We start from the raw sequence: 15,000 nt of genomic DNA, 5'->3' as shown, positions 1-15,000 counted from the left end.
CATGTTCCAGGGCCAGACGATCCCAACCTAGGGGACGGAGGTGTTATACCCGCCCCCGCATCTAGGGCGCGTTACGTCCCCTTGGGGACGGATGGTGGAACACATGCCCATGTCACCGGTGCAGGCTTCGTTCGGTTACCAGCAGGTGTTCGGGTACCTGTCGCTGCCATTAGGCTGGGCTAGCCCGGCCTTGGGGGCGCTGCCCAGGGTACCAATGAGGGAACTCGGGGGGCCCAACGAGGCGCGCTCGGGCATCGTCCCGCGGATTCAACACCCACCATGTGGGCGAGTCTTCCGGCCGATGGGCGCGGGGGGCTCCCCCTCGCTCGAGGAATCGCTCAGGGCGGGCCAAGCCACGCCGCTACAAGCTCGGGGACCGCGAGCGGGGAGCATGCCCATGGGGGCCGCATCCCTGCTACTGCAACAAAAGACCTTCCACCGGTGCCAAAAACAAGCGTGTTGACAGGAGACTATTCTTGTCTTGATACTCCTCAGCAACGGCACCAGGAATCCTTCTGCTACGGCTACACATTTAGGGACTTCCTTGGCCAATATGCAAAGGATTCCCCCGTGGCCTTGGAGCCTTGCGTTGGTGTTCCCTCGAAGCGGAAAGGGTGATGTTGCACAGCGGCGGTAAGTATTTCCCTCAGTTTTGAGAACCAAGGTATCGATCCAGTGAAGGATTGTCACAAGTACCTGCACAAACACAAACAGTTTGCACCCAACTTTATGAAGGGGTTGTCAATCCCTTATAGATTGTTTGCAAAGTGTGAACTGAAAGCAAAAATAAACAAAGCAAAGTAAAAGTGAAAGAGGAAACGATAGTTGTGAATAGACCCGGGGGCCGTAGTGTTCACTGGTGGCTTCTCTCATGAAAGCAAGTAGATGGTGGGTGAACGAATTACTGGTGAGCAATTGATAGAACTGCGCAAAGTCGTGCTGTTATCTAAGGAAATGATTATATCCATAGGCATCACGTCCAAAATAAGTAGACCGATACTTTCTGCATCTACTACTATTACTCCACACGTCGACCACTATCCAGCATGCATCTAGTGTATTAAGTCCAAAAGAACAGAGTAATGCCTTAGGAAAGATAACATGATGTAGATGGACAATCTCATATCTACGATAAAAGCCCATCTTGTTACCCTTGATGGCAACAACACGGTGCTTGCCTTGCTGCCCCTTCTGTCACTGGGAAAGGTCACCACACGGTATGAACCCAAAACCAAGCACTTCTCCTATTGCAGGAATCATAGATCTAGTTGGCCAAACAAAACCCAAGACTCGGAGAGACTTACAAGGATATAAAATCATGCATATAAGAAATCAGCAAAGACTCAAATATAATTCATAGATAATCTGATCACAAATCCACAATTCATCGGATCTCGACAAACACACCGCCAAAGAGGATTAAATCAGATAGATCTCCATGAAGATCATGGAGAACTTTGTATTGAAGATCCAAGAGAGAGAAGAATCCATCTAGCTACTAACTACGGATCCTTAGGTCTGAAGTGAACTACTCACGAGTCATTGGAGAGGTGATGATGTTGATGTAGAAGCCCTAAAACTCCAAAGTCCCCTCCGGCAGGCACCGTGAAGGGTCTCCAGATGACATCTCGAGGAAACGGAAGCTTGCGGCGGTGGAAAAGTGTTTTCGTGGATGCCCTGATTTTTTCTGAATTTTAGGGAATATATAGGAGAAATAGCTAGGGCAGGGGGGCTCCAGGGAGGCCACAAGCCTGGTAGCCCCCGCCCCCTGGTGGTGGCTATAGGGCTTGTGGGCCCCCTGTGGCTCTCCTGCCTTGGCTCAAGTCCCCTGACCTTCTTCCGTTCTGGAAAAAATTATTTCGGGGATTTTCTTCCGTTTGGACTCCATTCCAAAATCAGATATGAAAAGAGTCCAAAATACAGAAAAAACAGCAACTGTCACGTGGCACTGAATTAATAAGTTAGTCCCAAAAAAGATATAAAAGGTATATAAAACATCCAAAGTTGACAAGATAACAGCATGAAACCATCAAAAATTATAGATACCTTTGAGACGTATCAAGCATCCCCAAGCTTCACTCCTGTTCATCCTCGAGTAGGGAAGTGATAAAGAATGAATTTTTGATGCTTTCATGCTACCTACCATAGATGTCCTTTGTAACTCCTCTTATGCGACGTGAATATTCAGATCCATTAGATTCAAAACAATAGTTTGCTATTGATGTGGAGACAACAATACTTCAAGCAAACTAGCAAGGTAATCATGAACTTTCAAAATAACAAGGCCAAAAGAAAGTTATCCCTACAAAATCATATAGTCTGGATATGCTCTATCATCCTTGCACAAGGAATTTAAATAATGCACAACCCCAGTATTGGCCAAGTAATTTTTTTCACACTTTTACTTTCTCAAACCTTTTCAACTCTCACGCAATACATGAGCGTGAGCCATGGTTTTAGCACTATAAGTGGAATGCAGTGTGGTGGAGGTTGCAATAAAAACAAGGAGAAGATGGTCACATTAACTAGGCATATCAATGAGCTGTGGAGATGCTCATCAATAGATATCAATATTGATGAGTAGGGATTGCCATCCAAATGCTGCACTAGAGTAAGTGAAAGCTCTTAAAGAAAACTAGTGGGTGTGCATCCAACTTGCTTACTCACGAAGACCTAAGCCAAATTTGAGGAAGCCTATCATTGGAATATACAAGCCAAGTTATATAATGAAAATTTCCCACTAGCTATATGGTGGTGACAAAACGAGAGACTCTCAATCATGAAGATCATGGTGCTTAATGAGCACAAGTGTGGAAGGATAGTAGCATTGTCCCTTCTCTCTTTTTCTCTCATTTTTTTGGTGGGCTCTTTGGGCTGTTTTTTTTTGGTGGGCATCTTTGGCCTCTTTTCGTATATGGGCTTTGCTGGCCTCTTTTATTTCCTCGCATGGGACAATGCTCCATCAATTATGATCATCACACTTACAACTCAAAACTTAGAACAATGATGACTCAGTATGGAATGCCTTCGGTAGTGTACCGTGACAATGATCTAGCATGGCATAGACATTAATGGATACATCATGCTAGCTATCTTACGATCATGCAATGGCAATGTAGAAGTTGTGGCACATGTCATGGTGGTAGTTGCATGGCAATATATCTCGGAATGACTTTGAAAAAGCCATAGTAGGTAGGTATGGTGGCTATTTTCAGGGAGGCTAATGGTGGGTTTTGTGCACCGGCGAAAGTTGCACGACACTAAGAAGATAGTGATGGTGGAAGGTGAAAGTGCATCTAAACCATGGATTCAACATTAGTCATGAAGAACTCATATACTTGTTGCAAAAGTTTTAGTAGTAATTGAAACAAAGCATTCAACGCATACTCCTAGGGGAAGGGTTGGTAGGTATAAACCATCACACGATCCCGACCGCCACACAAAGGATGACAATCAATAGACTAATCATGCTTAGACTTCATCACATAGCGGTTCACCATATGTGAATGCTATGGGAATCACTAACTTCAACACAAGTATTTCTAGATCCACAACACCTTACTAATATAACTTAAATATTACCACAACCACAACTCAAAACTGATTGAGATGAATCAAACTTTTCTAACTAGTCAATGCACATAAAGGTGGAAGTTTTCATATCCCTTTGGGTAACTACCCTTTTGAGACTACTTTCATAGCATAGATCAACTACCAAGCCACGCGCTACCGTGCTCTAAAAGATATAAGTGAAGCACACATAGCAAAATCAACTAGCTCAAAAGATATAAGTGAAGCACATGTGAGCTGAATTGTCTACCAAAGGATATAAGTGAAGCTCGACAAAATCACGGTGAGTGCATGTCTCTCTCTCTAGGTGTGCAGCAAGGATGATTGTGAAAAAAAAGACTCCTACGATACAAGACGCTCCAAGCAAAACACATAACATGTGGTGAATAAAAATATAGCCCAAGTAACGTTACCGATGGATTGAAGACAAAAGAGGGGATGCCTTCCCGGGGCATCACCAAGATTAGGCTTTTACGACATCCTTGAATCATCTTGGGGTGCCTTGCGCATCCCCAAGCTTGAGCTCTTGCCACTCTTTATCTCTTGGTCGATAAGAATTTCGCCCAAAACTTGAAAACTTCACAACACGAAACTTAAACAGAAACTCGTGATAACATTAGTATAAGAAAGCAAACCACCACTTCCTTAGGTACTGTAGAAAACTTAAATTCTACACATGTTGATGTTGGGTTACTGTATTTTAAATCTTCCATGGCTAATATCACCCAATACTATCCATACTTTCATCAAAATAAGCAACCAACTCAACAAAAATAGAATCTGTTAACAACAGACCAGTCTGTAGCAATTTGTATACTTCGTATACTTCTGTTACTTCAAAAATTCTGAACATTTACTACAGTCTGAAGAACTTGCATAGCAATGAGCAGCAAAAAGAATCAACTCAAAAGCCCTTAGAGAAAAAAAAAATTCTTTTCTTGAGCAGAAAGTTTCTGTCTTTTCCAGCATGACCAAACGATCATCCCCAAGACTAATCATAACGGTTTTGCTTGGCACAAACGCAAAAAGAAACAGAAAAAACACAATCATAACAGAATTATGAAAGTGCGGAAAACACAAAACAGAAAGAAAAAGGATAGATTCGTTGGGTTGCCTCCCAACAAGCGCTATTGTTTAACGCCCTTAGCTAGGCATTAGGTGATGGAATCTAAGTCTAACATACTTCCTATGCATAGGCATTTTATAGGAAAACAGGCTGTCAAGACAACCAATGGTTACCATATGCATGGAAGAAGAAAGAGGCAATAGCAATCTCCACATAACGAGAGGTAATTTGGTAACATGAAAGTTTCTACCACATTATTTTCCTCTCTCATAGCAATTACATATGGGATCATATTCGAATTCAACAATGTAAGTATCACATAGGATATTCTTTTCACGATCCACATGCATTCAAAGTTGACGCTCTTCAAAAATAGTGGCATTATCATCAACTAAAGTCATGACTTCTCCAAACCCACTTTCAATATTATTGCAAATATCATATTCATCATGAGGTTTGAACAAATTTTCAAGATCATAAGAAAGATCACCACCCCAATCATGATTATTGCAGCAAGTAGTGGACAGAGCAAAACTAGCATCCCCAAGCTTAGGGTTTTGCATATTTTTAGCATGATTCTCATAAATAGAATTTATAGTCAAACCATTGCAATCATGCTTTTCACCCAAGGAGCCCCCGTGAATCATTTCATAAATTTCTTCATCACGATTTTCAGATTCACGCATCTCAAGTAAAACTCCATAGAGAAAGTCAAGTGCACTCAACTCACTAGCAATTGGTTCCACATAAGTGGATCTCTTAAAGAAATTAGCAAGTGGATGAGGATCCATATCACTAGATTTTCAGCAAGCGAAGATGCAAGCATATTGAAGGCACATGGTACACAAGCGAATAGAAAGCAAGCGAGAAAAAGGGCGAACGAAAAGGCGAACGAAAAAGGCGAACGAAAAAGGCAAATGAAAACGGCAAAGGAGAAAGGCAAATAAACACGGCAAATGTGAAGTGGGGGAGAGGAAAACGAGAGGAAACTGGCAAAAAAGGTAAATGCAAGAGATGAGTTTGTGACACCTACTAGGATAGATCTTGACTTGATCTCTCCTTCCCCGGCAACGGCGCCAGAAATACTTCTCCTACTGCAACAAAAGACCTTCCAACGGCGCCAGAAACAAGCGTGTTGACGGGAGACTATTCTTGTCTTGATACTCCTCAACAACGGCACCAGGAATCCTTCTGCTACGGCTACGCCTTCAGGGACTTCCTTGGAAAATATGCAAAGGATTCCCCCGTGGCCTTGGAGCCTTGCGTTGGTGTTCCCTCGAAGCGGAAAGGTTGATGTAGCACATCGGCGGTAAGTATTTCCCTCAGTTTTGAGAACCAAGGTATCGACCCAGTGAAGGATTGTCACAAGTACCTGCACAAACACAAAGAGCTTGCACCCAACGCTATGAAGGGGTTGTCAATCCGTTATAGATTGTTTGCAAAGTGAGAACTGAAAGCAAAAAGAAACAAAGCAAAGTAAAAGTCAAAGCGGAAACGATAGTTGTGAATAGACCCCGGGGCCGTAGTGTTCACTGGTGGCTTCTCTCATGAAAGCAAGTAGATGGTGGGTCAACGAATTACTATCGAGCAATTGATAGAACCGCGCAAAGTCGTGACGTTATCGAAGGCAATGATTATATCTATAGGCATCACGTCCAAAACAAGTAGACCGATACTTTCTGCATCTACTACTATTACTCCACACGTCGACCGCTATCCAACATGCATCTAGTGTATTAAGATCAAAAGAACATGCATCTAGTGTAGCAAGATGACATGATGTAGATGGAAAATCTCATATCTACAATAAACACCCATCTTGTTACCCTTGATGGCAACAACACGATGCGTGCCTTGCTGCCCCTTCTGTCACTGGGAAAGGTCACCACACAGTATGAACCCAAAACCAAGCACTTCTCCCATTTCAAGAATCATAGATCTAGTTGGCCAAACAAAACCCAAGACTCGGAGAGACTTACAAGGATATCAAATCATGCATATAAAAAATCAGCAAAGACTCAAATATAATTCATAGATAATCTGATCAGAAATCCACAATTCATTGGATCTCGACAAACACACAGCCAAAGAGGATTACATCGGATAGATCTCCATGAAGATCATGGAGAACTTTGTATTGAAGATCCAAGAGAGAGAAGAAGCCATCTAGCTACTAACTACGGACCCGTAGGTCTGAGGTGACCTACTCACGAGTCATTGGACAGGCGATGATATTGATGTAGAAGCCCTCCAACTCCAAAGTCCCCTCCGGCAGGGCACCGGGAAGGGTCTCCAGATGAGATATCGCGGAAACGGAAGCTTGCAGCTGCGGAAAAGTGTTTTCGTGGATGCCCTGATTTTTTTCTGGATTTTAGGGAATATATAGGCGAAAGATCTAGGGCAGGGGGGCGCCAGGGAGGCCACAAGCCTGGTAGCCACCGTCCCCTTGGTGGCGGCTACATGGCTTGTGGGCCCCGTGTGAATCTCCTGCCTTGGCCCTCAAGTCCCCTGATCTTCTTCCGTTCTAGAAAAAAATATTTCGGGGATTTTATTCCGTTTGGACTCCGTTCCAAAATCAGATCTCGAAAGAGTCAAAAACACACACAAAAAACAGGAACTGGCACTGGGCACTAAATTAATAAGTTAGTCCCAAAAAATATATAAAAGGTACATAAAACATCCAAACTTGACAAGATAACATCATGAAACCATCAAAAATTATAGATACGTTTGAGACATATCAATCCCCGGGCCCTAGATCAACCCATAACACCTTGGCGCCGCCCCCGCGATGCCCCGCCACCACCTCTGCATCGACCATGCTCGTCCTTCAATTCTTCCATAACCTGCTTCATCCGATGACAGTCTCACGTAATAACAAGCTGAGGCTGTATACGCCCAGGGCCCACCGAGGACTAGGAAGGGGTCCACACCACGCCTAGTGTAGAAGATAGAGGAATCAACACAGTCCCCGAATGACTTCCGGAATCATGCGCCTAATGCCTCGGGGGTAGGGACACTCGGGAGTCCAAAGAGTCCTCGTGACCTCCCATATATATTCCCACCGTGACAGTCTCATATAATAACGAGTCCATGCTGTATACGCCCAAGGCCCCCCGAGGACGCGCAAGGGGTCCACCCCACGCCTATTGGAAATCCCTATGCTCAGCACTCGGGGGAGACGGAGGCGATGAATACCTAGGATGCCGAGCACGGATTTTTCTCGTTTCTTCATTGCGTTTTAAGTTAAGGCCCACTAGGGCATTTCCCTTTATGTTATACGCTCACCTGTCGAGGTCTTGCAGGTTTCTCTACTTGATGTTTTGAAAATAAAAGAAGGGTGTTTCTATGTTTCTTGCTTTGCCGAACTCGTGTTTTCTTTCCCCTTTTGCCCTGATTGGTGTTTCGCGGGAACCTCAGGAGGTCTCCGGTTCTCCCGAGGCAATCGGAAAAAGAGGCGGAATGTGGAATCGCTCGAGCGCCAGAAATGGGGCTCCTGGGCTCCGCCTCAGGAGCCTAACCAGTCATAATGCCACTCACCACTGTTGGCGACGTCCGGGAGATCCGGTCGGCGCCGGGATTGGCGGGGCCTCGCCCTGTGAAGCGTGAGCTCCGCGGAGGCAGGGAAATGTGCGAGACTATGGCCTAACGACGTAGAGAGGCTTGAGTGTCAAACGGGGCTCCTGAGTAGCATGCCTGAGGGGCCTCACTGGTCACAATGCCACTCGCCCCCCCAGGGCGCCGGGGCTTTGCCTCGTGAGGAGAAACGTTGGTAACTGTTGCACCACACGACAACAGGGAAATGCATGGGACTGGGACCTACAGACACAGAGTGTCGAAAGGGTCCTCAAACTGCCCCAAAAGCAGGAAGGATACACCACGAACGAGCCCACGCTCGCGGGACAAATCATCAGCATGGGGACATCACAGGCTGGCAACAGTCGCAACCAGTATGGAAGCATCGCACACTCCTCGTCATCAGGGAAAATGTTAAAAGGTACCCACCAGACACGACCTAGCTATTGTTAAACTTAACACATGGACCTATCAGGAGGACAAGGTTGTGAATCATAAGGACACGTCGTCATCGGAGCCCATGTCGTGGCCCTCTGGAGCAACCCTTGTCACTAGGTCTTCCACATGAACCTCGACCTATTCGACCAGGGCTCGGATCTTCTCTGGCACCGGATCCAGCACCGAAGCAAAGTCAAAGTCGGGGTTGAGGCAAAGGAGGTGGTTGAAGACGTCCGAGGAGGCCTGACCCAAAAGGTCGCTGCTCTCTCCTCCGCAAGCGCAAGGGCTTTCTTGGCGCCTGCCTCGACATGCTCCATGACGCGGTAGAAAAGGCCAAGCACCTGGAGTCGTCGGGAATCAAGGGACCGGAGACGCCTTTTCCACAGATGTCGCTCAGAGCGCGGGGAGCCCTCCATTCGAGTGACCGGAACATCCTGGAGCACTCAGGTTGAAGGCTGCGAGCGTGGCCTGCCTCTTCGGAAACCTCTCCAACCAGGGAAGCTGCACCTTTCACTTGTTTGCAGATATTACACAATTTACCCTCAGCAGTGGCATCCGCGTCCAGCATGGCCTATCGGCTTTCCACTTCCTGATCCAGCCTTGTTTTGAGGGCAATGACCTAATCTTGCACACAGCCACGACGCTTGAGGAAGCGGGACTCCTGGAACTTCGAACGGTAATCGAGAAGAAGGGAATGTCGAGCCTCCGTCACCCCCTTTTCTATCTCCTCCTGAAGCTTCGCTTCAGGAGAGGCAAGGGATTCCTCGGCAAGCGACAACTCGCGCTCCCTCGACTCCAGACGCTCCTGCTGCACGCACCGCTCCACCTCCACAAGAACCAGCAAGTCGGTGGATGCTCGAGGACCGGCTTGGAAGGACTCCGCCGGCAGGCCCCCCAGGGAGGCCCTCGACGGAGCATGCTCTTAAAGACGGGCGATGAGGGCGCAAAGCTCCCTGTGGCAGGTCACAGCGACCTCAAGCTGGCGCCACCCTGACGCAAGGTACTGGCGGTCACCTTCCCAGCGGGATTCATGACTGGCAAGCCCCTCCCCAGACATTGAAGACGCCCGCAGCAGTGCGGAGCAAGCCCCATGGTGCGGCAGCCGAACCCGAGACAGGCTCCAGAAACCATCAGGGGTTCTCGCCTCCCGTACAGCGAGCAGGAGAAGCGCGCAAGGAATCACCCGGCCCGAGTCCATGCTCGGGGGCTGGGGCTCCTGTGTGGCCGTTTCATCGCCATTGAGCGCCCCACGGTGCCCCTCATCTCCATGCTGGAGGGGTCCAAGGGGATGCCGCGACATGGCCCCAGGAGGGGCCATAGGCGAGGGGATAGGTATATCGCCGAAGTACCGGAGGTCACCACCGAAGAAGACCGTAGGGGATTCACGTGCATGAGGTTCAGGAGTCCGAGCCCAGTGGAGTGCGAGAGTAGAGGCCACGGGATGATCCGCCTCCCCGGCCACCGAAGGGAAACCTGAAGAACAAGGGTTGAGAAGGTAGGCGCATAAAGGGAGGACGATGGGGGAACACAGGTGCTTACTCGTCAATGGCCATGCACTTCTTCCTCGCCGGAGGCCCATGTGCCGGGGGGCGGCCGCCCTAGGGCAACCTCCTCTTCCAGCCGGCACGAGCGACCCAGTGGGGGGACTCTGCGGACCTAGAGCTAGGCTCAGAAGTGGGGGCAGCGCTTTCCACCGTCGACCGATCACCACCACCAACCCTGGCTTGACGCGAAGCTAGAGCCAGGAGGACGGACGGCGACACAACAAGGGTCTTTAGGGGGCCGAACCCCAGGTGGCGCGGTTCCGGGGAATGCCTTTCCCACTCAGGAAGGAGCCCCCATTCATCAAAGAGCGGCATCTCCACGGCACGAGCTCCCGGGGGCTTGAACCTGTACAGCGGCAGGCCGTTCGGGGGAAGCTCATCAGGATTGCCGTCGCTCAGCCAGCGAAGCAGCTCATGCAAGAGATGAGGGGAAAAGGGGACGACTTGGGTCCTCATCGAGTTGCTGGGCCTTGTGTAGGCCGACATGGGGCGGGAGTGGCGCTGGAGGGGAGGAATCCGTCGACAGATAAACTCGCGCACCACCATCGCCATCGTCACCCCGCACGCCTCGACTTTTCCAGTCGGATCAAGACCGGCGCGAGCCGGGGGTCACTAAGCTCTTCGCGCTCCCACCCCCGGTTCAGTGTCGCGGGGGTCGGCGGAGGTTGGAACGGAGCTCCGGCCTCGGCAGCCTCAACCTGCACCCACTGCCGTCGGAACCCTACCGCTTCGGGGAGGAGCTCAGCGTATCGACAGTTCTCAAGGACGCGCAACCGGAGCACTGCACCTCGGAGGTCAACTCAAGGGAGAAGAAATGGCAGAGCAATGCCACGGAAGGAGTAACACCAACAAAATCCTCGCACAATAACACGAAGGAAAAGAGGAGGAACAAAGAACGGGGGTAGAGGTGGAGCGCATGGATCTGGTAATCCGAAAGCATTGCATTGATGAAGCCCGAGAATGATGGCAATACACCCGAAATGAGGGTGTGGAAATGGAGAGGAACCGCGGGGGCGGCCCTCTCCCGCCGAGGCCATGAGCTCGGCCAGATTTGGGTGGCCACCCAATCATTGAGGTGGCAGCAACTACCAGTTGAACCTTCTTCAACCCCTCGAGGTTCACTGCTGTCGATGGTTCTAGCACGGGCTAGGGCGCCGCAGGGACGGTCGGATCCCACGAGCCTCCACATTTCCCCCCTTTCTGAGGCATGACGGAGAGAACAAGGCAACAACGACAAGACACGCGTGGGTCAGATGAAGAACCGGCGGCTGGATCGACACAAGGAAGAGCCGGCGGTGGAATGGATAGGGGCCGGAGACGGTCGGCAGACACAGGTTAGGAGATGTTGCACGGAAGAGGACGGGCTCGTCGTTTTAAAGGCCCAGCCTGCAGGTGTTTAGGGCCCGCGATGCTTTGGGCCACCCTCAAGGCCCCACCAAGAAGCCAACCCATGGAAGCCTTGGGCCCAGGGGCTACTGTCGGCATTCTGGGAATGGGGGTACCCAGACCTGCCGACTTGCGGCCTAGGGACGGCCCGCTTCACCAACCTAAGACCCGTTGGTGTGACGTCACTCACGAAGGACTTCGCGAGGAGGAGCAGCATCATGACCCGCTCTGGACCTCCTCAGGACGCCTCCGGAGCGTTGGACATTCCGAGGAAAGGTCGGGCCTGAGGAGTCAAGGGTGACGCCAGGAAAGGACCGGCGAGCAGCAGATGGCACGACGAGGCAGTTTCCCCTTTAGTGCAAAGGAGGTGGGAGCGTACAAGGGTTCGAAAGGCATTTTCCAAAGGTTTCCCTTCTGGTGCAACGAAGCCTCCACCGCCCGCCAGTAGGGCAAACGTCATCCTCGGGCCCATCCTTGCAGCGTGGGCAAGTACTTTACACGCGAAGACCACCTTTGGGCAAGGGCGCATGTTCCCCTGTCCCCCTTTAAAATTGGCCGATGTGGGATCCCTTCCCGCCTGTCGGTGAAAACCAACACCTATATGGGAAACTCGAGGAGTCCCTTGATCGTTTGGCGGGGAGAGAGAGGTGTGGCATCGAGAGAGGAATTAGCGATCAACACCACCAAGGTCCTTTTTACCCAGGTTCGGGCCGCTTAACGCGTAAAACGCTACTCCTGCTTAGTTTGTATTGTGTGCTTACTGTAGGGTGGTTTTGCTACAGTAACTTAGTAGGTGATTAGGGAGTCTCTGATCCCCAAAAAGTTCAACCCCTAAGAATGAGCTTTGAGCCTCCTTTTATAGGCAAAGGGGTCACCAACAGTGTGCTCACGAGATGCACAGTGATCATTGTTCACCGCTCTACTTCGTCGGTGGTGTTAGGGGCATTAAATGAATTGTGTGACCCCTGACCTGACGCAAGATGGTTGCGACACGTACCCAGGTGAATCGCACCTCGGCCTTGTAATAGCATATGAGGGATGTGCTAGAGCTGTCGGATTGTGGTAGAAACTGGTGGGGACACCTGGCGAGCGAACAGGGGCTTGCAGGCTTGGAGCATCCATCGGGTGACTTGGTCACCTCCCCGACAAGGAGGGCTTGCCCGGAGCCTTGAACACTTCCCCGGCATGGAGGGCTTGCCGTGGGGGCCTCACTAGTCTGTGCGAGCCTTTCCTGGCAAATGAAACTTGCCGGGGTCTTGCTATTCTTCGGTTAGTCTTCCCGGCGAAGCGGACTTGCCGGGGCCTTGGGAACCTTCCTGGCTATGAGGGCTTGCCGGGGCCTTGCGTCTGGACCCTTGTGCTCCACGCCCATCACAGTGAGGGAAGGGCATGGCCTCTCGGGTCTTGGACTGCCTTTCTGCTGCTCTTCTCGATACACTACCATCACAGGCGTCGCCGATGCCCGTGCACAAGTCTAGGGCACACGGGACCCCAGTCTCTAGTGCAACGATAGGAGCCCCCGGGCCTGGGACACGCACGCGCGTGGGGCGTTGCTGGGCTAGGCCCAGAGTAGTGCATGACCTTCCTCAGCAGGGGATTGTGTAGCTTTGGAGCTGTCGCGTGCGGCCCTTCCCCACGTCGCGCATCAAACGCGCGAGGTGGAGAAGTGTGCGCACAGTAGCCTCCCCACTTCCCGACGCGTTACTGCCACGGGTGAAGCATGCGCAGTAATGGTGATGCAAATGGCGTTCGTGGCCATAATGGCCGTAGTCGTGGCACGGCCCGCCCCCGTATGCATTGGTGCAGCAGGGCGATTCCCTGTTCGCCCCTGATCATGGATGATTGGGCGAGAGGGGCGACGGTTTCTGGAGTGAGGGGATCTCGCCCCCCGCGCCTCACCCTATAAATTAGGGAGTTTGCGAGGGGGTTTTTCTCATCCATCAGCTCCTGGAACCATGGCTAGGATACAAAGGGAGGGCACCATCGGCCGCTAAGGCGGCAAGTGGATCCCACTCGGATCATGCCACAGCTTCAGCGGGTGCAGCTACGGAGGACGGCACGAGCGTCCGTGGTGGCGGAGGGGCGAGGAGCTGCGATGGTCGCGGAGGCCGTGGCCGGGGGAGGCGGAGTGCAACTCCAGCACCTCCGTCTTCTCCCGTGCATGGCAGGCACTCGGACGGGATGGCGCTGGAGTTCGTCGTGGAGCTGCACGGCGGCCCGCAGGGCCATTTGCATCTCCCTCGCCCTTTTGCTAGGGCGATGGAGGCCGGCAAGCCCCCTGTCTTGTGGTTGCGGGCGTACGGTTGCTCCCACGGCGCTATGCAAGTGCACGCGGAGTACCCGAAGCGCCGCTCCATGTTGCTCGGGCGGGGCTGTAAAGCCTTCGCCCGCACCCACAGCCTCAAGGATGGGCATATCCTCTGCTTCAAGCTACCGGAGGATAATATGATATCCGTTAAATTTTGCGGGCGCTCAGGTGTGCGTCTCGGCTGCTGCGAAAAGAGCTCGGGCGGCAGCGAATGTCCCTCCTCGAGCGATAGCGATGAGGAGGACATCAGCGGCAGTGGTGCTCTTGGCACGTTAGGATCTCGGGGGGCCAGGTCAGAGTACGACTCACCTAGCTCCGACTGACTGCTCGCCCTGCTGCCAAGGCCCACTCACGCGTGTCCCCCGCCCGGTGGGGTTACTCTGTCGGAGCCCGCATCGATGCCTCGTCTTTGAGGAGGGGCGATCGCGGGCTCTGGCTTATTCATCCCCTTGGGTCGCCCTATCTTCCGCTCCTGTTCTCCTCCGCGTAGTGCTGGTCCAGGAGAAACCATCCTGGGTTGCGCCGGGCGTCGTCCCTCTTTTTGTCTCCTTGAATGATACACCTTTTGCATTTTCCGGAAGCTTGACAGCACGACTAGTCCTCCCGCTAGTGCTTTGAGGAACGGATCCTTAGCAGTTCGCTTGAGGGGTCGTTACCGCAAGGCTCCTTGCCGCACTCAGTGCTATGTAGCCACTTAGACTGTTGAACATGTTCAAAACAGCGAGAAGGCACTCTGTGGCCATTTAGGTCGTTGAACTAGTTCAAACAGAACTAAGGCGCCATGATCCTCACAACGTTTCGTCTACGTGCAGGTTTGTCAAACAAGGTTTGAGATCTTCCAGAAAGGGAACAACCTATCTACTCTGAAATGTCATCTCAAATATTTATCACTTATGTGTCGTGCCGCAGCACTTCTCCTCGCGGCGCTTGGGTCCTTTGTGAGGGCCTCAGATGCCCGACAAGTAGGGGACTACACTCTTCCGGCAACTTCCGCTCCGGCAAGGAATTTGCCGACGGTTCTCGTCTGTCGTATAGGAGGCGGGTTGCCGGAGCATCACTCCTTTTCCAGTTTTGCCTGGCCGTACTGACGGAGTCCCCGACAGCACCTTTGG

Source organism: Hordeum vulgare, chromosome 5H (assembly GCF_904849725.1).
Source record: "Hordeum vulgare subsp. vulgare chromosome 5H, MorexV3_pseudomolecules_assembly, whole genome shotgun sequence".
In the NCBI taxonomy this organism is placed as follows: domain Eukaryota; kingdom Viridiplantae; phylum Streptophyta; class Magnoliopsida; order Poales; family Poaceae; genus Hordeum; species Hordeum vulgare.
Note: the sequence above shows the minus strand (reverse complement) of the source record.